The sequence below is a fragment of the Stomoxys calcitrans genome, chromosome 5, assembly GCF_963082655.1.
Source record: "Stomoxys calcitrans chromosome 5, idStoCalc2.1, whole genome shotgun sequence".
Taxonomy (NCBI): Eukaryota; Metazoa; Arthropoda; class Insecta; order Diptera; family Muscidae; genus Stomoxys; species Stomoxys calcitrans.
In genome coordinates this window covers 103,766,879-103,793,079 of record NC_081556.1, presented here as the reverse complement: position 1 = coordinate 103,793,079, position 26,201 = coordinate 103,766,879, and the positions used below count along the sequence as shown (strand labels likewise).

The 26,201-nt window shown below is 39.4% G+C and overlaps 1 protein-coding gene across 2 annotated transcripts in view; it reads left to right on the top strand.

Annotated features, from left to right (window-relative positions):
• Positions 1 to 26,201, top strand: part of LOC106080792 (putative fatty acyl-CoA reductase CG5065) — a 44,834-nt gene that overhangs the window by 4,005 nt on the left and 14,628 nt on the right. The gene's annotated exons all lie outside the window — the stretch shown is intronic.

Genomic DNA, 26,201 nt, shown 5'->3' with positions numbered 1-26,201 from the left:
GAATAAGTAAGCTTAGCATATGTTGAATTTCTAAATTTTTTGTGAAATGACAATTGATGATTACCAATTCCAAAAGAGAGTAAAGTTCAAGGTCTCGCATGACTGTTCCTCAATGTGGGACAATTTGGGACGTTTTTGGAAATAATTTGCATTTTGCGTACTTCAATTTGAATCCAATTATCTTACGTAGATTTACTTAAGGAGCTGACGTGTTATGGATATCTAGATTACGTTGGAGAGCACGCGACTAGCAATTTCGGTTACTATCCGCTTCACTTGGAGACCTTAGGTCCATGTAGATATCTGGGTTGCTGTCTCCAACGCAAATAATTTGAAAACAACAATTAAAAATTATTTACGAACAATGGTAAGGAGCAATTAACTCGTTGACTTAGAATTTTAATGTTTTGGGAAGAAGACATGATTCACTAATTGGTGTATCTTGGGAAGAAAATTTGTTCCTTTGTAGTTGACACAAACAGTCTTGTATACTATCTTGTATACGGGATAACGTTTGCTAAGGTTCTCATCATCTAGTGGTGAATAATGTTTCGCCGGGCAATCCATCGGTATCTGCCGCCTTGTTGCTCTTCAGCCGGATTACCGCTATGTAGACCTCATAACTAAGCGTTATACATTCTATGCCATCATCAGGGATTGGTAACGTTTTATCCTCACCTACGCCACTATCGCCAGATGAGTAAAATAATTTTCCCATTCTTGGTTTCAGTTGCGTTTCGACGCTACTAGTCGTACCATGGATTTTTTAGGAGAGGCTTTTATTGATTAGGTTCGTTAGGTTTAAGGAGCAGTCTGCCATCAGACTTACTTTGATATTTTCGTCCATTGTGATAATACAGGGACAGGAGAAGGAAAATGGCTTCTTGCTAATCCTGATAACTTTAAAAAGTCCTACAACTAGCGAATATTCACATCCGCCATTTCAGACAAGTTCTCAAGAAAATAAGAACGACTGCCTGTCAGCGCGGGACACACACACAGCAGTTGTTCTATAGTCTCTTTTTCCTCGACGTTTTCGAAGCTTTTGCAGAAGTCGTTTCTTGCAATAATCAGTCTGTCAGCATGTTTTCCGATCCGACAGTGACCTATTATAACGAACACAATGATTGAGTCGTCTGTTATAGGCAGCGACAGCAAAGCGGTAGACTTCTTCAAGAGCGTTCACAACCCTAACTTTTTGACAATCTGTTATTCATTGCCAATCGGGCCTCATCCTGAAGACTCGGCTTACATGCCGCTAGAGGCATACCCACAAATTTAAGTTCCCCTGGAATGTGTAAGGTAGTTCGCAAGCTCGTTTGCTCTACAATTCCCTGGGATATCTCTGTGGAGCAGCACCCAGCACAGGCAGATCTCTCAGGCATCTCCTTGAGAGATCTGCGGCACTCGAGGGCGGCTTTTGAATTCAGAAATACATTCTCCAGGGATTAATGGCTGCCTGGCTATCTGAGAAGATATTTAAGCCAATCGTCGTTATGACAGTACATCCTAGCCATTCCACCATTTTTTTAATCGCAAAGATCTCCTTTTGATACGAACTGCAGTGATCGTGTAACCTTCTCGATATGACCACTCCAAGTTCTTTAGAGTGCACCACAAAGCCCACCTGCTCGCCCAGTTCCATTAAGGAACTGGGGGTAAACTGCTCACATATCCAAGAGTGCTGCCCGACTCAAGTTTAAAGCCTAATGATAAGGGTCCTCATATTTATAGGAGAGCCGCAGAGCTACACCGAATTTCAAGCCCTATGGATCAGCCTCTAGACCTACTAAGGTCCCCAAATTTTGCATACATATTGGAAAACACCTCAACATTGACTTTGTAAAGTATCATATACATATCTCTATCCATTAAAAAATTCCAGAATTATTTCAAAGATGTTTCGATTTGGCAACACTGTGCAGCATTAGGAGCGTATAACCACTGCTGAAAAATTTTCTGATGTTATAGCCAGGATTCGCAACCAGGCTTTCAGCGTTATAGACGGACATGCAAACCTCTGCGCCACGGTAGACTCTAGCCTTGTGTATATTACGATGAGAAAAGTTGGTGCTGCTAACTTCCATGTTTTCTACCTAGGCAAAGTTTGTTGCCGCAATCCATTATCGGGCATTTTTGTGGAGACTAAATTTTTCGATCATTGGACATTCTACCTGATTTATGATTTAATGTTAGCTTAGGTCGAAAGGCACGCGACTAGTACCTTGATTACTAGCCGCTTCTCTCGGAGACATTAGGACCATTGTGGAGGAACGCAAATAGAGATACACTTCAACGCAATGCAGTACTCGTATAGCAGGAACGACAGAAAACTGATGCGAGTGTACAAGTAAAAAAAAGGTAGGGAACCTGGCAAACCGGGGAGAATATGGTGCAGTCATCCAATTCTGGCGCATACAGAACTCCAGAATGATAAGAGGACTAGGTGCTTGGAGCGAATACAGGAACGGAAAGAGGTTTTCACCCATTATCCTGCGGCTATCTTAGGCAACTGCGGGGCTGTGACAAGAAAGGTGCTTAAGCGTCTCCAACCCTAACTTCATCGCACACCCGGTAGAAGTCGTCCAACGCGACATCAAAGAACTAATGTTGCAGTGACTAGTCACGATGCCTAGCAGCAGTCACTCTTCCTCAGTCCCAGGATAAGCGACTTCCTGTTCCGCAAAATATTCGGCCACAGGGACTTTGTCAACCTGCAGCCCACATCACCAGGCCACACCCCATTCGCGCATGGGACAACTAAGAACATTACACGAGCTGAAACTCTGAGCTCGTAGTTATGCGGTTATCATGAGAACCGAGAGCTACCGGGCGCGTCTATTTTGATACCCTCCGCAATAGGATGGGGGTACACAAAATTCGTCATATCCTTTGTAACACTTCGAAATATTGATCTGAGGTCCAAAAAAGTATTAGAAGGGTAATTTTTTTGGCAACACTGGTTTAAAGAGCTCACACATTTTTCGTGTTTTGTTTCACTATCAAACATCTTCAGTTTGGTCTATAATTTAACCATGAATCGTCTTACAAACGAACAACGCTTGCAGTTTATTGAATTATTATCAAAACGGGTGATCTGTTAAGAAAGCCCAGTGCGTGCTTCTTGTGTACAGCGACAAAGCTCATTTTTGGCTCAATGAGTACGTAAATAAGCAGAATTGTCGATTTTGAAGTGATGATGCAAGAGCTACCAACGCATTCATAAAAGTCAAAGTTTGGTGCGGTTTATGGGCTGGTGGCATCATTGGACCGTGCTTCTTCAAAGATGATGCGAATCGCAACGTAACTGTGAATGGTGAGTGCTACCATGAGATGATATCCCACTTTTTTGCCAAAATGCAAGAGCTTGACTTGCATGACATGTGGTTTCAACAAGACGGTGCTACATGCCACACAACACGCGTAACAATGGACTTATTGAGAGACTAGTTCGGTGAACATTTTATATCGCGTTCAGGACTGATCAATTTAGACTATTTTTTGTGGGGCTATGTTAAAGCTCATATCTATACAGATAAACTCTCCAAAATTGGACTTAGCGGATGGACAATTTGATACTCGTGATACTCGTTATGACAAGGCGAGTTATTGGTGTCTTTAAATAATTCACGGCCATAACGTTTCCTCGGATATCGATCCCATGAACCGGAACAATATTTCTCATCTATGGTGCTTGACGTGGATCGGCATCCCTATATGCACAATATTTGTGAATTGAATATATGTGGCTACAATAATAACAACATTCACCTGGTCAACCGCTATCGGGATTTCCACAGACTGATCAAGAATACATATTCTTAATGGAGTCGCAGATCAATATTCCGAGGTGTTACAAACGGAATGACTAGATTTGTATACCTCCATCCTATGGTGGTGGGTATAAAAATGATATAGTTAGCATATCTGTCTAAAATTGATATGTTAGAATAGAATGTCTACAGCATCGTTAATTAGAGATATCAAAACAAACACTAGGCCGTATAACTAGTTTTCTGTTTTCTTTTTTAGTGCAAATTTGTTATTGTTAGGCATAACAAACAATGGAACATAAAAATTGAAAAAAAAAATTTAATTGGAAACCAACGACTTGTTATAGGCAGATCCAACAATACTGTTGCAAATGCATTGTTAAGTTGAGAAGTGCTAAATGATTGCCACTCTCAAGGAGGACAACAAAAGAGCCACAATTTAACTGCTAAATCACGAAGTTGAAAACATGAAAGAGGAAATAACTATGCCTAAAAATTATGGTGGTAATACACAGTAGGAAAATGGGTTGAAATATAAGCTTAATTTGAAGCCACGAAAAATAATTAACGAGTTGAAGATAGTCGACAAAATATGGTAGGTTTTACATGGCAACGTACCTCACAAATATCGCCGGCGTTTGGAGGTAATAACCAATGCTGAAAATTTTCTGATGTTCCTGCCAGTATTGGAACCCAGGCGTTCAGCATTATAGGCGGACAGGCTAACCTCTACGATACGTTGGCTTCCGGCCATCAAGTGCGCCAAAATACTTGGCGTCAAATTTGACAGCTCTTACACATTCTCCCCACATGCCACAGCAATTGGCGATAAGGTCAAAAGTAGAAACAAGGTCCTCACTTAGGGTGCTGACAAATAAACCTTGTTCACCATATTCAAAACAATTGGCCAGTCTGTGGTAAGTTATACAGCGCCAGTGTGGTCCCATTAGTTCGGTGACATGCGGTGGAATAATATTCAGATCTGTAAGAATGCAGTTCTTCGAACTGCGACGGCCGATCTCCTTAGTCCTCACGTGGACCACTTTTATCAGGAGACAAAAAACCTACCAGTCCGAAAACATAACTACATGCTGTCTAAGCAATACCTTTTGGGCTATTATGGCAGAGACCAACCAGATCATCATCTTGAGGATAAGTATTCATCGCCCAGAAGCCTTAAGGCAGATCTACATGATCGAGAGCATGAGGTTCAGCGCAACAAGACAGAACCTCTAGATCAAGCGGCATTTCAAGCGAGTCTAGACAACAGTTAATCACAACACATTGCTACAACAACATTCATTACCCGATTCCGATGAAATTTGGTACAGTGAGCCATGTTAGGCCCACGACGTTGGTGTGTTCAGATCAGACCATATTTGGATATAGCCCCATATAAGCCGTCCTTTCAATTGAAAGTATTTTACCCTAGAATGGCGTATTTATTAACTGAATTATTCCTCGCGATTTACGGTCTTGGACACATACAAGGCCCATTGGAACAAAGGCTCATACTATACTCCTCAAAGTACGTGCCGATTTTGGTCTTAAAAATACCATATAACTTTATAGCTCCTATGGTTTCAAAAATGGAGCATTTTCACCGGAATTTGTAGCGAAGGAGGAACCAATTTTGCCCTGGACTTTGCCAAGTTATAGCCAATTAGAAGCATTACCCGATATCCCACATCCCCAACTTTCCTTTGTATCCAACGCCTAACCCCAATTGCTTGACAAAGGGCCAACTAAATTAACTTATAGTCTATTATCATTATCTTCTAATCTATGTTATGACGTATAAGCTAGTAAATTTCAATTCCGTAACTCCAATGTGAAACGGGGAAAATACAATACAATGCAATTACATACTCACATGCTATAAAAATCCCTATAAATGCTAACAGCTAGTAACCTTTTAAATAATATCGGATGACTCTAATTAAAATCATAAAAATATCTCGCATTAGCAATGACGACAGATTAATCTCATAGGTCAGATAAAATTATTATTTTACTCAAACAAAATTAAAAAAAAAAAAATATATACATATATATATATATATATATATATATATATACATATATATTGAATGGTAAACAGACATTAAAAGTAATCATAGAGTTATGTATGTGCAACAATACGAGTATAAGTATAATAACAAAACAAGTAAAAGCGTGCTAAGTTCGGCCGAGCCGAATCTTATATACCCTCTACCATGGATCATATTTGTCAAGTTCTTTTCCCGGCATCTCTTCTTAGGCAAAAGAAGGATAAAAGAAAAGATTTGCTCTGCGATTAGAGCGATATCAAGATATGGTCCAGTTTGGACCACAATTAAAGTATATATTGGAGACCTGTGTAAAATGTCAGCCAATTCTAAAAAGAAATGCGGCCTTTGGGGGCTCAAGAGAGAGATTGATTTATATGGGAGGCTGTACCATAAAACACACGTATGTTGATGGTCATGAGAGGATCCGTCGTACAAAATTTCAGGCAAATCGGAAAATAATTGCGACCTCTAGAGGCTCAAGAAGTCAAGATCCCACTTCGGTTTATATGGCAGCTATATCAGGTTATGAACTGATTTTAACCTTATTTGGCACAGTTGTTGAAAGTCATAATAAAATACGTCATGCAAAATTTCAGCGAAATCGGATAGGAATTGCGCCCTCTAGAAGCTCAAGAAGTCAAGTCCCCAGATCTGTTTATATGACAACTATATCAGGTTATGAACCGATTTGAACCATACTTGGCACAGTTGTTGGATATTATAACAAAATACTATGTGCAAAATTTCATTCCAATCGGATAAGAATTGCGTACTCTAGAGGCTCAAGAATACAAGACCCAAAATCGGTTTATATGGCAGTTATATCAGGTTATGGACCGATATGAACCATACTTGGCACAGTTGTTGGATATCATAACAAAACACGTCGTGCACAATTTCATTCCAATCGGATGAGAATTGCGCACTCTAGAGACTCAAGAAGTCAAGACCCAAGATCGGTTTATATGACAGCTATATCAAGGCATGGACCGATATGGCCCATTTACAATACCAACTGACCTACACTAATAACAAGTATTTGTGCAAAATTTCAAGCGGCTAGCTTTACTCCTTCGGAAGTTAGCATGCTTTCGACAGACAGACGGACGGACGGACGGACATGGCTAGATCGACATAAAATGTCGCGACGAATATTTCGAGTAGTTACAAACAGAATGACGAAATTGGTATACCCCCCATCCTATGGTCCAGGGTATAAAAAAAGTAAAAAGGCATTAGATTTGGCCGGGCCACCTTTCGTCATCATCAGGTGAATAATGCATTATTTATACAACCATAGCAGCTTTATCGATATATGGTCCAAATCGGACCATATTTGGCACGGACATTGAGTGGTATTCAATTATGGTTCAATATTGGCCTATTTGGCAACTATATCCAAATATAGACCGATCTAAATCACATACGATACCGATGTCTAAAAGCCTAACATAAATCACTTTGTCAAATTTCAACGAAATCGGATAATAAATGCGTTTTTTTTTTTTTGGGCCCAAGGCCTTAAATCGAGAGATCGGTCTATATGGCAGCTATATCCAAATCTGGATCGATCTGGGCCATCTTCAAGAAAGACATCAAGTGCCCTAACACAACTAACTGTCCTAAATTTCAACTAAATTGGACAATAAATGCACCTTTTATGGTCCAAGACCTTTAATCGAGAGATCGGTCTATACTCATCTGAGCAAAACTGAAGAAGGATGTCGAAGGACCTAACACAACTCACTGTCTCAAATTTTGGCAAAATCGGATAATAAATGCACCTTTTATGGACCCAAGAACTTAAATCGAGAGATCGGTCTATATGGCAGCTATATATAAATCTGAACCGATCTGGCCAAATTGCAGAATAATTTTGAGGGACCTAACACAACTCAATGTCCCAAATTTCAGCGAAGTAGGGTAATAAAGATAAAAATATAAATCTGTCAATAAATACGCCCTTCATGGGCCCAAGACCTTAAATCGATAGATCAGACTATATGGCAGCTATATCCAAATCTGGACCGATCTGGGCCAAATTGAAAAATTATGTAGAAGGACCTAATGAAACTGATAGTCCTAAATTTCAGCGAAATCGAACAAAAAATGCGCTTTTTATGGGCCCAAAAACCTTAAATCGAAAGATGGGTCCATATGGCAGCTATATATAAATCTGTACCGATCTGGCCAAATTGCAGAATAATTTTGAGGGACCTAACACAACTCAATGTCCCAAATTTCAGCGAAGTCGGGCAATAAAGATAAAAAAATAAATCGGTCAATAAGTGCGCCCTTCATGGGCCCAAGACCTTAAATCGATAGATCAGACTATATAGCAGCTATATCCAAATCTGGACCGATCTGGGCCAAATTAAAAAAAAAAAATGTCAAATTTCAGCGAAATCGAACAATAAATTCTCTTTTTTATGGGCACAGACCTTAAATCGAGATTAGCTATACCCAAATCTGGACCGATCTGGGCTAAACCGAAGAACAATGTCGAGTGGCCTAGCACAACTCACTGTCTCAAATTTCAGCAAAATCGGATAATGAATGTGGCTTTTAGTGCCCTAAGACCTTAAACCGGCTATATCAAGATATAGATATAGTTATGAGGCTATATCAAGATATATAGCCTCATAACTATATATAGCCTATCTTCGAACTTAACCAGAACTATGGATAAAAAAAAGAAACTATGCAAAGTTTCAGCGCAATATCTCTATTTTTACAGACTGTAGCGTGTTTTCAACAGACAGACAGAAGGACGGACAGACGGACGGACATGACTAGCTCGTCATAGATTTTACCTACGATCAAAAATGTACAATATATACTTTATAGGGTCGGAAATGGATATTTAAATGTGTTGCAAACGGAATGACAAAATGAATATACCCCAATCCTATGGTGGTGGGTATAAAAACGTATTAAGTTAGGACGAACTTTGGACATTCATCACCATGGATAAATTTATTATGCTTTGAATACCCACCTTTGAACACCCACCACCTACCCATACTAATCCAGTCATTCCGTTTGTTACACCTCGAAATATTCGTCTAAGACCCCATCGAGTATATCGTCTCGGCAATCGGAATCAATCTATCCATGTCCGTCCCTTCGTCCGTCCATCTGTCGAAATCACAACAGAGGTCGAATGCGTAAAGCTACCGCTTGCAAGTTTGCACAGATACTTAATTTTGATGTAGGTCGTTGGGGATTGAAAATAGGCCATTTCGGTTCCGATTTAGATATACCTCCCATATAGACCGATCTCCTGATTTGACTTCTAGAGCCTCCGGAAGCTGCAATTTTAGTCCGATTTGGCTGAAATTTTACCTGATATAGCTCCCATATATACCGATCTCATCTTGAGACCCTGGAAGTCGCAATTGTTGTCCGGTTTGCATGAAATTTTGCATGCAGTATTCCGTTGCGGCCTCCCATAACTGTACCAAGTACGGTCCCAATCGGAATACAACCTGATACAGCTCCCATATAAACCGATTTCTCGATTTGATTCTTGGGCCCTGGAAGTCGCAATTTTTGTCCAATTTGGATGAAATTTCGCATGTAATATTGTGCTATCACTTCAAACAACTATGAACATATAAACCGATCTCCCGATTCGACTTCTTGAGCTTCTAGAAAGCGCATTTCTCATCCGATTTAGCTGAAATTTTGCACATATGGTTTTGGTATGACTTCCAACCACTGAGCTAAGTGTCAGTCCATGGCCTAAATCCGTCTATAACCTGATATAGCGGCCATATAAACCGATCTCCCAATTAGACTTCTTGGGCATCTAAAGGGCGCAGTTCTTATCCAATTTGGTTAAAATTTTGCATATGTCATTTTGGTATGACTTCCAACAACTTTTCCAAGTATGGTCTAAATCGGTTGATAACCTGATATGGCTGCCATATAAATCGATCTCCCAATTTGACTTTCTGACCCTCTGGATGGCGCAATTCCAACTCGATTTGCCTGAAATTTTGGAGGTGGTGTTTTCCTATGACTTCTTACAGTCATGACAAGTACGGTCCATATCGATCAATAAATTGATATAGCTCATATATATTTGAAAAAGTCATACAAAGAACTTGACAAATGCAATCCAAGGTGGAGGGTATATAAGATTCAACCCGGCCGAAATTTGCTTTTACTTGATAGGTGTCAAAACCGAAATGACTAGACTAGTTTATCCCTCCTCCCCCACTGCCTATGCTAAAGCGTATAAAAATAAAAAAAAAATTGGGATTATTTTATAGATACTAAAAAATCTTCTTTGCTTTAGCGATTTTAGTTTGTGAAGACAATGAAACGTTCTACATTCATAAGACTTTCAACGCTCATTTTTATAGTAGCCACTCCTACAGCAACATCAAACTAAAAATCATATTTATTAAGAGCCGGTTTCTTATTCTCCGTTTGTTAATTATCGTATCGATATTCTTCTTGTTAATGGAATTTGTTTTTCTGTATATATGCGTATTGCTGATCCTATCGACAAACCTTAAAGGGCAGATGGGTGCCGCTTAGTGACTTATGGACCCGATAAATAAAAACAGATGGTAATATACAATCAGCTGTTTTTTATTTGCAGATTGCTGCGTAATATTAGGCGGTTTCGCGTACTTTTCCAGCAACAATTTGGCTGTAAAATGTTACACAACCCTCCAAATGTTTTTCGCTCTGGCAAAGAAATGACTATCAGTAAAAACTTGTGCAAATTTTTGCTATATCTTCTAACATTGGCATGTCTTCTAAATTACCTTAAAAATGTACAAGAAACCCAAATTTGTGAACACAGAGTTTATCCCCACTATAAATTAATATACCGCTTAGTTATCATGAACTTTTTTTTCTACCAGAAACTGGCTCTAAAAACAAAGCTTCAAATCTTCATTCACAAATCAGTCATAAATTTGAGACATTATTTATTACCCCTTGGAATTTATAAGAACATTGTGGTTTTTTGTTTTTCATTTCATAAGTTAATATCGAAAAGTAGCATCTTACGAAACAAAATAGATTTGATACAAAAAAAATGAAAGCCGGTTTACAATCTACAATTGGAAGCGAATATTCGTCACGCAAGAAACTTTTGCTTTCATTCATGAAACAAGTAATGTCGTAGAATACTTCTGTCATCTAGAAAACAATTAGATTAGAAAAAGTTTTACGCAACAACCTTATAAAACAAGTAAAAAGGCGTTAAGTTCGGCCGGGCCGAACTTTGGACCACCTCGGGTATATATGTAAACCACATTTCATCAAAATTCGGTGAAAATTTCATACCTTATGTCCCATATCAGTTATATCAAAATATGTTCCGATTTGGACCAAAAACTAATAAGTATAGTAGCTATATCTAAAAATAAACCGGTCTGAACTATATACGACACGGATGTCGAAAAGCCTAACATAAGTTACTGTGTAAAATTTCAGTGAATTCGGATTATAAATGCGCTCTTTATGGGGCAAAAACTTTAAATCGAGATGTCGGTCTACATGGCAGCTATATCCAAATCTGGACCGATTTGGGCCAAGTTGCACAAAAATGTCGAAGAGCCTAACACAAAGCACAGTCCCAAATTTCAGCGAAATCGGACAATAACTGCCTCTTTTATGGGCCTAAAACCTTAAATCGAAAGATCGGTCTATATGGCAGTTATATTCACATCTGGACCGATCTGGGCAAAATTGAAGAAGGACGTCGAAGAGCCTAACTAAACTCACTGTCTCAACTTTCAGCGACATCGGACAATAAATGCGTCTTTTATGGCCCCAAAACCTAAAACCTAGATATCGGTCTATATGGGAGCTATATCGAAATCTGGACCGATCTGTGCGATATTGCAGAAATATGTAAAGGGGCTTAACTTAACTCACTATCCCAAATTTCGGCGACATCGGACAAAAAATGAGCATTTTATGGGCCCAAAACCTTAAATCAAAAAATCGGTCTATATAGCAGCTATATCCAAATCTGAACCGATCTGAGCCAAATTGAAGAAAGTTGTCGAATGGCCTAACACAACTCACTGCCCGAAATTTCAGCAAAATCGGATAATAAATGTGGCTTTTATGGGCCTTAGACCCTAAATCGGAGGGTCGGTCTATATGGCAGCTATATCCAAATCTGGACCGATCTGGGCCAAATTGACGAAGGATATCGAAGGGCCTAACACAACTTACTGTCTCAAATTTCAGCGAAATCGGATAAAAAATGTGGCTTTTATGGGCCTAAGACCCTAAATCGGCGGATCGGTCTATATGGGGCCTATATCAAGATATAGTCCGATATAGCCCATCATCGAACTTAACCTGCTTATGGACAAAAAAAGAATCTGTGCAAAATTTCAGCTCAATATCTCTATTTTTAAGGACTGTAGCGTGATTTCAACAGACAGACGGACGGACATGTCTAGATCGTCTTAGATTTTTACGCTGATCAAGAATATATATACTTTATAGGGTCGGAAATGGATATTTCGATGTGTTGCAAACGGAATGACAAAATGAATATACCCCCATCCTTCGGTGGTGGGTATAAAAATATATACATTTTTATACCCACCGCAGTAGGATAGGGGGTATATTCATTTAGTCATTCCGTTGCAACACATCAAAATATCAATTTCCGACCCTATAAAGTAAATATATATGTTTCGGATTGTCGTAAAATTCCAAGACGATTTAACGATGTCCGTGTGTCTGTCCGTCCGTCTGTCCATCCGTCTGTTGTAAGCACTCTACAGGCTTCAAAATTTGAGATATTGAGCTGAAATTTGGCACAGATGCGTCTTTTTGATGCACGCTGGTTAACGGGCCAAATCGGTTCTTGAACGGGCCAAATCGGACCATATTTGGATATAGCTGCTATATAAACCGATTTTCCGATAAAGGGTCTAATGCGATCTGATCTATCTGAAATCCGATTTCGCTAAAATTTCACAGTGAGTAGTTTTAGGTCTTCCAACATAGCACCCAAATATGGTTCATATCGGACTATATTTAGATATAGCTGCCATATAGACCGATCTGCCGATAAAGGGTCTAAAGCCCATAAAAGCTTTATTTTTTAACCTATTTCGCTAAAATTTGAAACGGTGAGTAGCTTTAGTCCTCCTAACATAGGACCCAAATATGGTTCAGATCGGACTATATTTAGATATAGCTGTCATCTAGACCGATCTGCCGATAAAGGGTCTGAAGCCCATAAAAGCCATATTTATTACCTGATTTCACTGAAATTTAAAACAGTGAGTAGTTTTAAGTTTATATCCATTAGGCGGGTTTTGGGTGGTCCCCGTGGCACCCGACCGACGAACGAATCACATTACAAATCTCCGAGATCTGGTGTTTTTGAAAATTAGGGTAATGGGAAGGGTTTTTTAGGGGAGGGATGGCACCTCAGACATTTCCACTCAAATATCGATATTAAATTTGTGCTTCACTCCCAAATCCCTTTAATTCGAGGCTCATATGAGGGTGTTTAGAGGCTTGGGTGGCCATCGATACTTTGCCCTGAAAATAGATAACAAATTCGTTCTTAACTCCCAAATACCGTTGATTTGAGTTCCATATTGCCATAGTAGGAAGTAAAGTTCAGTTTAGAGGGTGCTTTAGGTCGTGCCCCCAAACACTTGGCTCCAAAATTGGATATCAAATTCGTTTTCTACTCTGAAATACCTTTCATTTGAGTCCCATATTGTCACAATAGGTCAATTAAACTATCTGACGTATTTTTAGGAGGAAAAGCGCCACCTAGAAAGCATATTTTAATGTCATATTAGTCATCTACTCCCAAATACCTTTCATATGAATCCTATATAGCCATGGTCTGCTTATGTGCCCATTTGGGGGTATTAGGGGATGGGGCGAACTTCGATTACTTGGACCTAATTTTTATTTTTTTATGCCATATTTGTAAACATCTGCCGAATATTTTTTTTTGAGTCCCATATTGAAAGCAACGTTGAATAAATCTTTTAAGAGGAGTTTTTGGGTTGGAGCGGCCGCTGGGTACTTAGACCCAAACTTTAATACGATATTCGTTTTCTAGTCTCCAATACCTTTCACGTGATACCCATATTGTGCCTATCGGGCAACTTTTGGTTTTTGGGTTGCCTTTTTGGGGTGAGGGGGAGGATCCGCCTGCATCCGATATCTAAAACTATATGTTTCCTTCCAGACAATCTTAAACAAACTGTGAACATTTTAAGAAAATCGGTTCAGCAGTTTTTGATTCTACGGTACAAACAAACAAAACGAATCCCACATATTCATGATGGGTCATAAGCCCATTCGGGGCGGTTTTGGGGTTGGGGAGACCCCCTATACTTCGATCGGATTTTGTATGTCAGATTCTTAATCTACTCTCGAATACCTTTCAAATGAGCCCCATATTGACATGAATGTCCAATATGTCTAGTTGGGGGAGTTTTGGGGTTAAGGCGGGCCGATGGGAACTTAGACTCAAATGTTAATACCATATTCGTATTCTAATCTCCAATACCTCTCATTTGATACCCATATCGGCCTTATCGGCTCACTTTTGATGTGGGGGGGTGATTTTGAGGTAACGGGGGAGGGTCCGCCACCTGCCGATATCATTAAATTTTAAAGCCTAGTCCTCCTTCTTGACCATATTCGTAATCAACTCCCGAATACTTTTCATTTGAGTCCCATATTGTCATGATCGTTTATTATAGGGGATTTCCAGTTACTTGGACCAAATTTTTATACCCACCACCGAAGAATTGGGGTATATTCATTTTGTCATTCCGTTTGCAACACATCGAAATATCCATTTCCGACCCTATAAAGTATATATATTCTTGATCAGCGTAAAAATCTAAGACGATCTAGACATGTCCGTCCGTCTGTCTGTTGAAATCACGCTACAGTCTTTAAAAATAGAGATATTGAGCTGAAATTTTGCACAGCAGGTTAAGTTCGAAGATGGGCTATATCGGACTATATCTTGATATAGCCCCCATATAGACCGATCTGCCGATTTAGGGTCTTAGGCCCATAAAAGCCACATTTATTATCCGATTTCGCTGAAATTTGGGACAGTGAGTTGTCTTAGGCCCTTCGACTTCCTTCGTTAAATTGGCCCAGATCGGTTCAGATTTGGATATAGCTGCCATATAGACCGATCCTCCGGTTAAGGGTCTTAGGCCCACAAAAGCCACATTTATTATCCGATTTTGATGAAATTCGGGACAGTGAATTGTGTAAGGCCCGTCGATATTCTTCGTTAATTTGGCTCAGACCGGTCTAGATTTGGATATAGCTGCCATATAGATCGATCCTCCGATTTATGGTGTAAGGCCCATAAAAGCCACATTCATTATCCGATTTTGCTGAAATTTGGGACAGTGAGTTGTCTTAGGCCCTTTGACATATTTCTTCAATTTGGTTCAGATCGCTTCAGATTTAGATATAGCTGCCATATAGACCGATTTCTTGATTTATGGTTTTGGGCCCATAAAATGCTCATTTATTGCCCGATGTCGCCGAAATTTGGGACAGTGAGTTAAGTTAAGCCTCTTGACATACTTCTGCAATATCGCACAGATCGGTCCAGATTTGGATATAGCTGCCATATAGACCGATATCTAGGTTTTAGGTTTTGGGGCCATAAAAGACGCATTTATTGTCCGATGTCGCTGAAATTTGGCACAGTGAGTTTGGTTAGGCTCTTCGACGTCCTTCTTAAATTTTGCCCAGATCAGTCCAGATTTGCATATAGCTGCCATATAGACTGATCTCTCGATTTAAGGTTTAGGGTCCATAAAAGAGGCAGTTATTGTCCGATTTCGCCGAAATTTGGGACTGTGCTTTGTGTTAGGCTCTTCGACATGTTTATGCAACTTGGCCCAAATCGTTTCAGATTTAGATATAGGTGCCATGTAGACCAATATCTCGATTTAAAGTCTTGGCCCCATAAAAGGCGCATTTATAATCCGATTTCACTGAAATTTGACACAGCGACTTATGTTCGGCTTTTCGACATCCGTGTCGTATGAGTCCCATATTGTCCCGATCAGCAAACTTTTATTTTTGGGCCGTTCTTTTGTGGTAAGGGGGAGGGTCCGTCCCCCTTCCGATATGAAAAAATTATATAGCCTATACATACAAACACAAAAAATTTTTTTAAGAAAATTTTGTCAAAATTGTGTGTTTTAAGAAAAAATTTTATTTCTATAAAATATTACGTAAAAATGGTATTTTTATAAAAAAAAAATTATACAAATTTAATTCTTATAGAAAACTCAATACTTTAATTTTTAACTCTGTTGTATTGCTTTATTTTATTTAATTATTAAGCGTTATGTGTTTTATTTGATTATTACTCGACGTCATTGATCACCTCTTAAAGACTGGGCTTAGCATTAAAATTATGAGTTACGATACTTTTTCAAGTTCATGTCAACAAAACAACGACAGCAAAAGTCCAATATAATTGTAATTATTATTTGAAATTGTTTTATGCATTTATTGTGCAATAACAATTTGCTCACATTCAATTGGGGTTATTATAACGAACTACAATGTTGCAGGCCATAAACAAAAGAGAAACATACGAGTAAAACAAAAAAAAAAAACACGCCTAACTTCAAAATCCAAGTTTGCGTACTACAAACTTGGCTACACTCACTCTCACTTGTAACCCCAAGTGGCTCAGTATTTCGAACAGGAATTATTTAATACCCATGTGGTTATTGTATGTAGTTGCCAGCTTTAACTAAACTAAACATTAACCTCAGAGCCAGTAGGCTAGGCCATTAGGCTAGGTTTCTTTAATGACAAGTGCATATGGACACTTAACACATTAACCCGTTTTCATGGTTTAATGGAAATGCTGATGATGAAATGCCAAAGCCATGATATTTTAGTGCCAGCCATTTGGCATCATAATCATCATCATCATCGTAATCAACTTAAGTTTAATGTGACTGACGGTGATGATGGTGATCTTGGCCACCACCAACATATCCCGACAGTTATAGACGGTGCTAAAATAACTGCACAATACCTGTCTGCAATTGCATCATCATCATCATATCCATGCCTGTAATCCAAGAAAACCTAGACAAGTTTGTTTAATTAGTGACCAAGAAAACCACAATGGAAAAACCTACCAATTTGTTAGCCGCAGTGCTATATGCCATGGTGATTGGCTTGCTCACTTCTAATTCCTAAACTCAAAACAAAAACGGTGTGGAAAACACAATTCGTAGTATATGAAATGTGTGACTGACATAAATGCACCAATGCACTTCAGCCATAAAAATCAGCCAAATCTGGTTAGTAGCGACATTATGTGCGCTATAGTTAACTAAAGACGGGCAAAATATCTTTTTACACAATTTCCTAAAACAAATATTTTTTCTTGAACAAAATTACTATAAAAACAAGTAAAAGCGTGCTAAGTTCGGCCGGGCCGAATCTTATATACCCTCCACCATGGATCGCATTTGTCGAGTTCTTTTCCCGGCATCTCTTCTTAGGCAAAAAAGGATAAAAGAAAAGATTTGCTTTGCTATTAGAGCGATATCAAGATATGGTCCGGTTCGGGCCACAATTAAATTATATGTTGGAGACCTGTGTAAAATGTCAGCCAATTCGAATAAGAACTTAGGGGCTCAAGAAGTAAAATAGAGAGATCGATTTAGATGGGAGCTGTATCAGGCTATAGACCGATTCAGACCATAATAAACATGTATGTTGATGGTCATGAGAGGACCGTCGTACAAAATTTCAGGCACATCGGATAATAATTGCGACCTCTAGAGCCTCAAGAAGTCAAGATCCCCGATCGGTTTATATGGCACCTATATCAGGTGATGTACCGATTTGAACCTTATTCGGCACAGTTGTTGAAAGTCATAATAAAATACTTCATGCGAAGTATCAGCCAAATCGAATAAGAACTGCGCCCTCTAGAGGCTCAAGAAGTCAAGACCCAAGATCGGTTTATATGGCAGCTATAACAGGTTATGGACCGATTTGAACCATACTTGGCACAGTTGTTGAAAGTCATAGCTAAACACGTCGTGCAAAATTTCATTCCAATCGGATAAGAATTGCGCCCTCTAGAGGCTCAAGAAGTCAAGACCCCAGATCGGTTTATATGACAGCTATATCAGGTTATGGACCGATTTGAACCGTACATAGGACAGTTGTTGAAAATCATAACGAAACACATCGTGCAAAATTTCATTCTAATTGGATAAGAATTGTGCCATCTAGAGGCTCACGAAGTCAAGACACAAGATCGGTTTATATGGCAGCTATATCAGGTAATGGACCGATTTGAACCATACTTGGCACAGTTTTTGGAAGTCATAGCGGAACATGTCGTGCAAAATTTCATTCCAATCGGATAAGAATTGCGCCCTCTAGAGGCTCAAGAAGTCAAGACCCAAGATCGGTTAATATGACAGCTATATCAGGTTATGAACCGATTTGAACCATACTTGGCACAGTTGTTGGAATTTATAGAAAAAACACGTCGTGCTAAATTTCATTCCAATCGGATAAGAATTGCGGCCTCTAGAGGCTCAAGAAGTCAAGACCCCAGATCGGTTTATATGACAGCTATATCAGGTTATGGACCGATTTGAACCATACTTGGCACATTTGTTGGATATCATAACAAAACACGTCGTGCAAAATTTCATTCCAATCGGATAAGAATTGCGCCCTCTAGAGGCTCAAGAAGTCAAGACCCAAGATCGGTTTAAATAGCAGCTATATCAGGTTATGTACCGATTTGAACCTTATTCGGCACAGTTGTTGGAGGTCATAATAAAATACTTCATGCAAAATATCAGCTAAATCGAATAAGAACTGCGCCATCTAGAGGCTCAAGAAGTAAAGACCGAAGATCGGTTTATGTGGCAGCTATATCAGATTATGGACCGATTTGAACCATACTTAGCAAAGTTGTTGGAAGTCATAGCGGAACATGTCGTGCAAAATTTCATTCCAATCGGATAAGAATTGCGCACTCTAGAGGCTCAAGAAGTCAAGACCCAAGATCGGTTTATATGACAGCTATATCAGGTTATGGACCGATTTGAACCATACTTGGCACAATTGTTGGAAGTCATAGCGAAACAAGTCGTGCAAAATTTCATTCGAATCGGATAAGAATTGCGCCCTCTAGAGGCTCAAGAGGTCAAGACCCAAGATCGGTTTATATGGCAGCTATATCAGGTTATGAACCGATTTGAACCATACTTGGCACAGTTGTTGGATATCATAACAAAACACGACGTGCAAAATTTCATTCCAATCGGATAAGAATTGCGCCCTCTAGAGGCTCAAGAAGTCAAGACCCAAGATCGATTTATATGGCAGCTATATCAGGTTATAGACCGATTTGTACCATACTTGGTACAGTTGTTGATAGTCATAGCGAAACACGTCCTGCAAAATTTCATTCCAATCGGATAAGAATTGCGGCCTCTAGAGGCTCAAGAAGTCAAGACCCAATATCGGTTTATATTGCAGCTATATCAAAACATGGACCGATATGGCCCATTTACAATCCCAACCAACCTACACTAATAAGAAGTATTTGTGCAAAATTTCAAGCGGCTAGCTTTACTCTTTCGAAAGTTAGCGTGCTTTCGACAGACAGACGGACGGACATGGCTAGATCGACATAAAATGTCACGACGATCAAGTATATATAAACTTTATGGGGTCTCAGACGTATTTTTCCAGTAGTTACAAACAGAATGACGAAATTAGTATACCACCATCCTATGGGGGAGCGTATAATAAAGTAGAAATGTGTAGTGAGATTCAACCGAAATTTTGTGTGCTCTCCATTCAAATTTCGGATGGGGTACCTTAGGGGCTGACCCACCCAAAAACCTACCAAATATATATATATATATATATGTATATATATATATATATATATATATAGACCAATCACAATATGGGATTAAAGTGAAAGGTAGTTAAGATTAGAAAACCAATCAGATCCAATTGTCGAACCAATTGTTTGGGGGAACACCCCAACCCCAAAAACACCCCTAAATCGGACATATTTACCAACCATGGCAATATGGGACTCAAATGAAAGGTATTTGCAAGTAGAATACGAATCAGACATCCAAATGTCAGCCCAAGTTTCTGGGGGTCCACCCCATCCCCAAAATGCCCCCCAAATAGGACATATTTACTGGCCATGGTTATAATATCAAATAAAAGGTATATTAGTGTAGAAAACGAATCTGATATTCAAATGTGGGACCAAGTTTTAGGGTGCCGCACCTCCTCAAAAACACCCCCAAAGAGGACAAATTTACCTTACCTTCAAATGAAAGGAAAAAGGAGAGAAGCCCAAATCTGATATCAATGTTCGGGAAAAAGTGTCTATGGGGCCACCCTACCCCCATAACACGACCTAAAAAGGACGTATTTGCTGACCATTGCAATATGGGGATCAAATAAGAGGTATTTTAGAGTAGAACACGAATCTGATATATCTTTTCAGGGCCAAGTCATTTAGTGGCCACCCCACCCCACAAAACCGGACATGTTTGCCGACTATGGAAATATGGAGCTCAAATGAAAGGAATTTAAGAGAAGACCACGAATTTCATATCAACATTCGGGACAAACTGCTTAAGGGACTTCCCACCACCATAACAACCCCCAAATAGGACGTATTTGCTCACCATGACAATTTGGGTCTTAAAGAGAGAGGAGCTCGATATTTATAGTTTTTAGGGCCCATACTCCAAACCGGACGTATTTGCTGACTTTTGCAACAAGGGGTTTAAATGAAAGGTATTTAAGATTAAATACCTTTCATTTAAAGGTATTTGGGAGTTGAATACGAATCTGATATCCAAATGTGGACCATGCCAATATGTGGTTCAAATAAAAAGTATTTGAGATTAGAAAACGAATTTGATAATCAATTTTGGGGCCAATTGTTGGGTGGACGCCTCATCCTATTAACTCCCCTAAAACCAATGGCGTTATGGAATTTAATGGTATTTGAGAGAAGAGCACAATGCTGATACTTTTTTTCAGGGTCAAGTGTCTGGGGGACCACCTCATCCCCGAAAACACCCCTAAATCGGACAAACGTATTTACGGATCATGGCAATATGGGGCTCCCACTGGCAAAATTTCCATGAGAATATCGGGCTCTAATAAAGTCTTTAGAAATCAAAATGTTGACGGACCCTCCCCTTTACCAAAAACACGAAATTGGTATAAAATTTTGGGGTCAAATACCCTGGGGGGACGCCCCATCCATATCCCACCCGAACGGGCATGTTTACCGATTGGAACAATATGGGTATCAAATTGAAGGTATTTAAGAGTAGAGTGTGAACTTGGCATAAAAATGACGACCTAAGTCTCGGGGGGTCCCCACCCCCAAAAACACCATTCACAGGACACTTTTACCGCTTTGGGCAATATGGGTATCAAATGAAAGGTATTTAAAAGTATAGTACACATCTGACATAAAAATATATTCCATGGTGTCTGAGGGGCCTTCCCGACCCCCAAAAGCCCCCAGCAGGACATATTTGCCGATTGGAACAATATGGGACTCTAATGAAAGGTATTTCAGAGTTAAATACGAATATGGTATTAAACATTGGGTCCAAGTACCTAGAAAAAGTTGTGCTCAAAATCAAAGTGGACCGAGCGGGACAATATGGGACTCAAATAAAAGGTATTTGAGAGTAGAGTATAAGTATGATATTTAAAATTGGGTAAGTACCTAGGGAGCCGTCCCATTCCCAAAGCCGCCCCAAGGGTCAAAAATCAATGTTGACAGATCGGCACAATATGGGACTCAAATGAAAGGTTTTCGGTAGTAGAATACGGATATAGTATCAAAAGTTGGATCCAAGTATCTAAGGCGTCGCCACAAGAGTATCGCCCAAAATAAAAAGTGGACCGATCGGGACAATATGGGTGTCCAATGAAAGGTTTTCGGGAGTAGAGCATGAAAATGATATTATAAATTGAATCCATGTATCTAGGGAGCCGTCCAAAGCCAAAAACAGCCCCAAAAGTACCGCCCAAAATCAAAGTGGACCGATCGGGACAATATGGGACTCAAATGAAAGGTATGCGGGAGTAGAATACGAATACGATGACAAACATTAATGCAAGTACCTAGGGCACCGCCCCAAGACCAAAACTGCACCAAAATAACCACCCATAAATCAAAAGTGGACCGATCGGGACAATATGGGATTCCAATGAAAGGTATTTGGGGGTAGAGTACGAGAATGATTATCGATTTGCAATGGAAAAGGAAAACCAGAGATCGCAGCACACCAACCACTATGGGACGCGTTTCGTCTTCTTAGGTGTGGATGATTCAAAGGTCATACATTGCTATGTTGTACTTTTATGGAAAATACAGTGAAAACGTGTCAGCGATGTAAGCACGACACTAACCAAATATGACACCATTCACACTAGCTGTTCTCTTCCATCGCATGTGTTTTTTCTTTGTAGTGGTGAACTTATTTTCCATACTACTACATGGCCTCCATGGTATACACATGTTATTTGGGCATCTTTTGGAAGTTCGATTGATGGCTTCCCGCTGTTGCTCAGTGTGTCCAGGTTCGAATCCCTGCTAGGCTTTGCCGAATTTTTATTTTGTTTTTTGCCTTTTAGGACGAATATTATTTTATTTCAAAAAGAAAAAAATAACAAAAGTTAATAAATAAATTGTTGACAAAGTTTCAATAGCTGATTTAGACTCAGCTGATAAGTCTCTTTAGACTCACATCGCCAACACTGTTCGGTGGTAGAGTGCTTGTATCCGTTTAAAAACACATTCACTTTTATTAGCACTCTACGTGGCTATGGCTGATCTACTGACTGACTCTGAATGTCGCTTTTGATCATTGTGCATTTCCTCCTATTTACACAAATTGTGTGTGGTGGCCGTCAAGAGTTGTGGTATGCCCCTTCTTCGTACTTGGAAACCGCAAGCAGCGCAAAACACCAAAACAAATGTTGTGTAAATCTGCAAATACCGCCAATAGCCACCATCAATACCACCACAACCACCAGCAACTGCACCATGAATAAAGTTGCAACATAACCGCTAACAGAGTTGTTGGCCGTTCTTTGTTGATTTTGACCAAGTCTATATTCATCACTTGAGTAGTGCAGCGCAAATAATGGCGAGACGCCGAATTATGGTCCGTGCCATAAAAATCAAACCTATCATATTTTCGTCTGCGTCGTCAGCCGCTTTTCTGGTAGCAGCAATGAGTAAAGTTTTTGCGTAATATCTGACCTAGTTCCATGATAGTGAGCTTGTAACTTAATTGAGGTGGAAAGACTCCAAGTACTAATGTGGCTATGCTTTGCAACAACAATGTGTGTTTGATGGCCCACATACGTTCATGGCTTTGCTTACATTCGCACATATTTGTGGCACTATGTTTTTGTTTCATTTTCTTATAGTGGAGTATTTGGAAGAGGGGAGTGAAAATCAAGACAAAGTCGATAGGAAAGAAAAACCAAAACAAACCAAATGCCATAATCAGAGTTGCCAATGAGTGTATATTTCACAAAATTTTTATAGAAATAAAAATTTGATAAAATTTTAGACAAGTTTTAAGAAAATTAAATTTTAATAAAATTTTCTACAGAAATAAATTTTTGAAAATAATTCGTAAAAAAATAATTTTACTTTTTCATTAGAAATAAGATTTTCACATGAGTCCGTGTAATAAAAATATCGACAAAGTTAAAAAAAAAACGGGCTCTCCCCCTTACCCTCATTTTCAAAAATGCCAGATCTCTGATATGGATGCAACAACTTAAGCGAAATTTGGCATGCCACCTTATGGTAACCCAAAAACACGAAATTGGTATAAAATTTTGGGGTCAAATGCCCTGGGGGACGCCCCATCCTAAGACCCACCCGAACGGACATGTTTACCGATTAGGACAATATGGGTATCAAATGAAAGGTATTTAATAGTAGAGTGCGAATTTGGCATAAAAATCGCCCCCTAAGTGTCGGGGGGTCCCCATCCCCAAAATCACCACCCAAAAAGACACTTACCGCTTTGGTCAATATGGGTATCAAATGAAAGGTATTTAAAAGTAAAGTACAAATCTGACATAAAAATGTATTACTTGGTGTCTGACGGGCCTCCCCACCCTCAAAAACGCCCAAAGCGGGTATGAATGTTCAACGTCACAAAATGGGTATCAAATGAAAGGTCCTTGGGAGATGACTGCGAATCTGGTATACACATTTGGGACAGAGTCTGGGACCGGCCCACCCAACCACTATATACCCTTCAGTAGGACGTGTAGTTCGATCGGGATAATAAGGAAATTTAAAGATGGTATATAACAGTAGAGTTCGAATCTAATGTTGACATAAGGATTAAAGTATCTGGGTCACGTCCTACGGTTAAGCAGGGCATGTAGGTCGCGACAAAAAAGGACTAAAATAAATTGCCTCTTGGCTCTTAGCGTCGGGGGTACCGACCCTCTTCACCCAAAAAAAAAAAACAACACCAAACAGTCATGTAGGACGACCGAGAATATATTATACTCAAATGAAAGGACATGTTAGAGGGCAATCCCCCTCCCCCCATCCTATCCAAAACAAAAAGGAATTACAAATAATATTTAAAGGTCGAACGGGATAGAAAAGGACAGTAATAAAAGTTCTTTGGTAGGAGAGTACACCTTTTTCTCTCAAATTGGGATAGACAAAGGAGGACCTACTGATCTTTAAAAATGTTGCATCCCAAGTGGTAGCTTTAAAATATGATTTTTTTAAAGCAGATAACCAGTACAAAAAATTAACTAGTGTGGATCTGAACAAGACCCGTAGCCCTGAATATATTGATCGCCACATTCAAAATGGTCAAACAAAATCGTGCTGTAGCACTATGCTGATATTATTTCAGGGTCCGCTCCCTAAACTCCCTTCAAACCGGCCATGTGTGCCTACTATGGCAATAAGGGGCTCAAATAATAGGTATTTGATAGTAGAAAACGAGGGTGAGACGACCCCCAAAGACTTGGGTTTCCCCCTTAACCAATGGCCAAGTCTTTGGATGTCGTCTCACCCTATAAATTCCCCCTTAACCAATGGCAATTGGGGCTCAAATAAAATGAATTTGAAAGTAGAGCACGATGCTGATATTTTTCAGGGTCAAATAAAAGGAATTTGAGAGTTGAGCACGATGCTGATATTTTTCGGGGCTAAATACCCCTCATCCACTTTCGTGGTAAAGGGTTTGGCTACACCAATCCAGCACCAAAACCAAGAGAATGAAGTAGGCCTAGCATCCAAACATTAATGGGCGGACCCTCCCCTTACCTTATTTTCAAAAACGCCAGATATCGGAGATGGTTGGGGTGGGTTAGCAATGGCCTTTAAAATGAAAATCCATATCCACTTTCTGGGTAAAGGGTTTGCCTACTCCAATCCACTACCAAAACCAAGCGAATGAAGTAGGTCTAGCATCCAAACATTAATGGGCGGACCCTCCCCTTACCTCATTTTCAAAAACGCCAGATATCGGAGATGGTTGGGGTGGTTTAGCAATGACCTTAAAAATGAAAATCGGGAGGTGCATATATATGGGAGCTATATCTAAATCTAAACCGATTTCTATTAAATTCAATAGCAATACCGGGGATTCCCTTGGTGCTAATTTACATGCGAATCGGTTAACAAATGGCCAAATTATTGCAATACTAGTCCATATCGGAGGAACATTTATATGGGAGCTATATCTAAATCTGATACGATTTCAATGAAATTCTTCTCGAGACTTATAAGAGAAATACTCCTTCCAAATTCCGTGAGAATCGGTTTACATATGAGGATATAATTGCAATTTTAGTCCAAATCGGACGATCATATATTTGGGAGCCATATCTAAATCCGATCCGATTTCTATGAAATTCACCGCTAATGTCGAAACTTATAAGAGAAATACTCCTTCCAAATTCCGTGAGAATCGGTTTACATATGACGATATAATTGCAATTTTAGTCCAAATCGGACGATCATATATATGGGAGCTATATCTAAATCCGATCCGATTTCTATGAAATTCACCACTAATGACGAGACCTATAAGAGAACCCCTCGTGCAAAATTTCGTGAGAATCGGTTTACAAATGACGATATAATTGCAATTTTAGTCCAAATCGGACGAACATATATATGTGAGCTATATCCAAATCTGAACTGATTTTTCCCAATTTCAATAGGCTTCGTCTCCGGATCCAAGAAAATGCTTGGGCCAAATTTAAAGACGATCGGATGAAAATTGCGACCTGAATTTTGCACACAAATTAA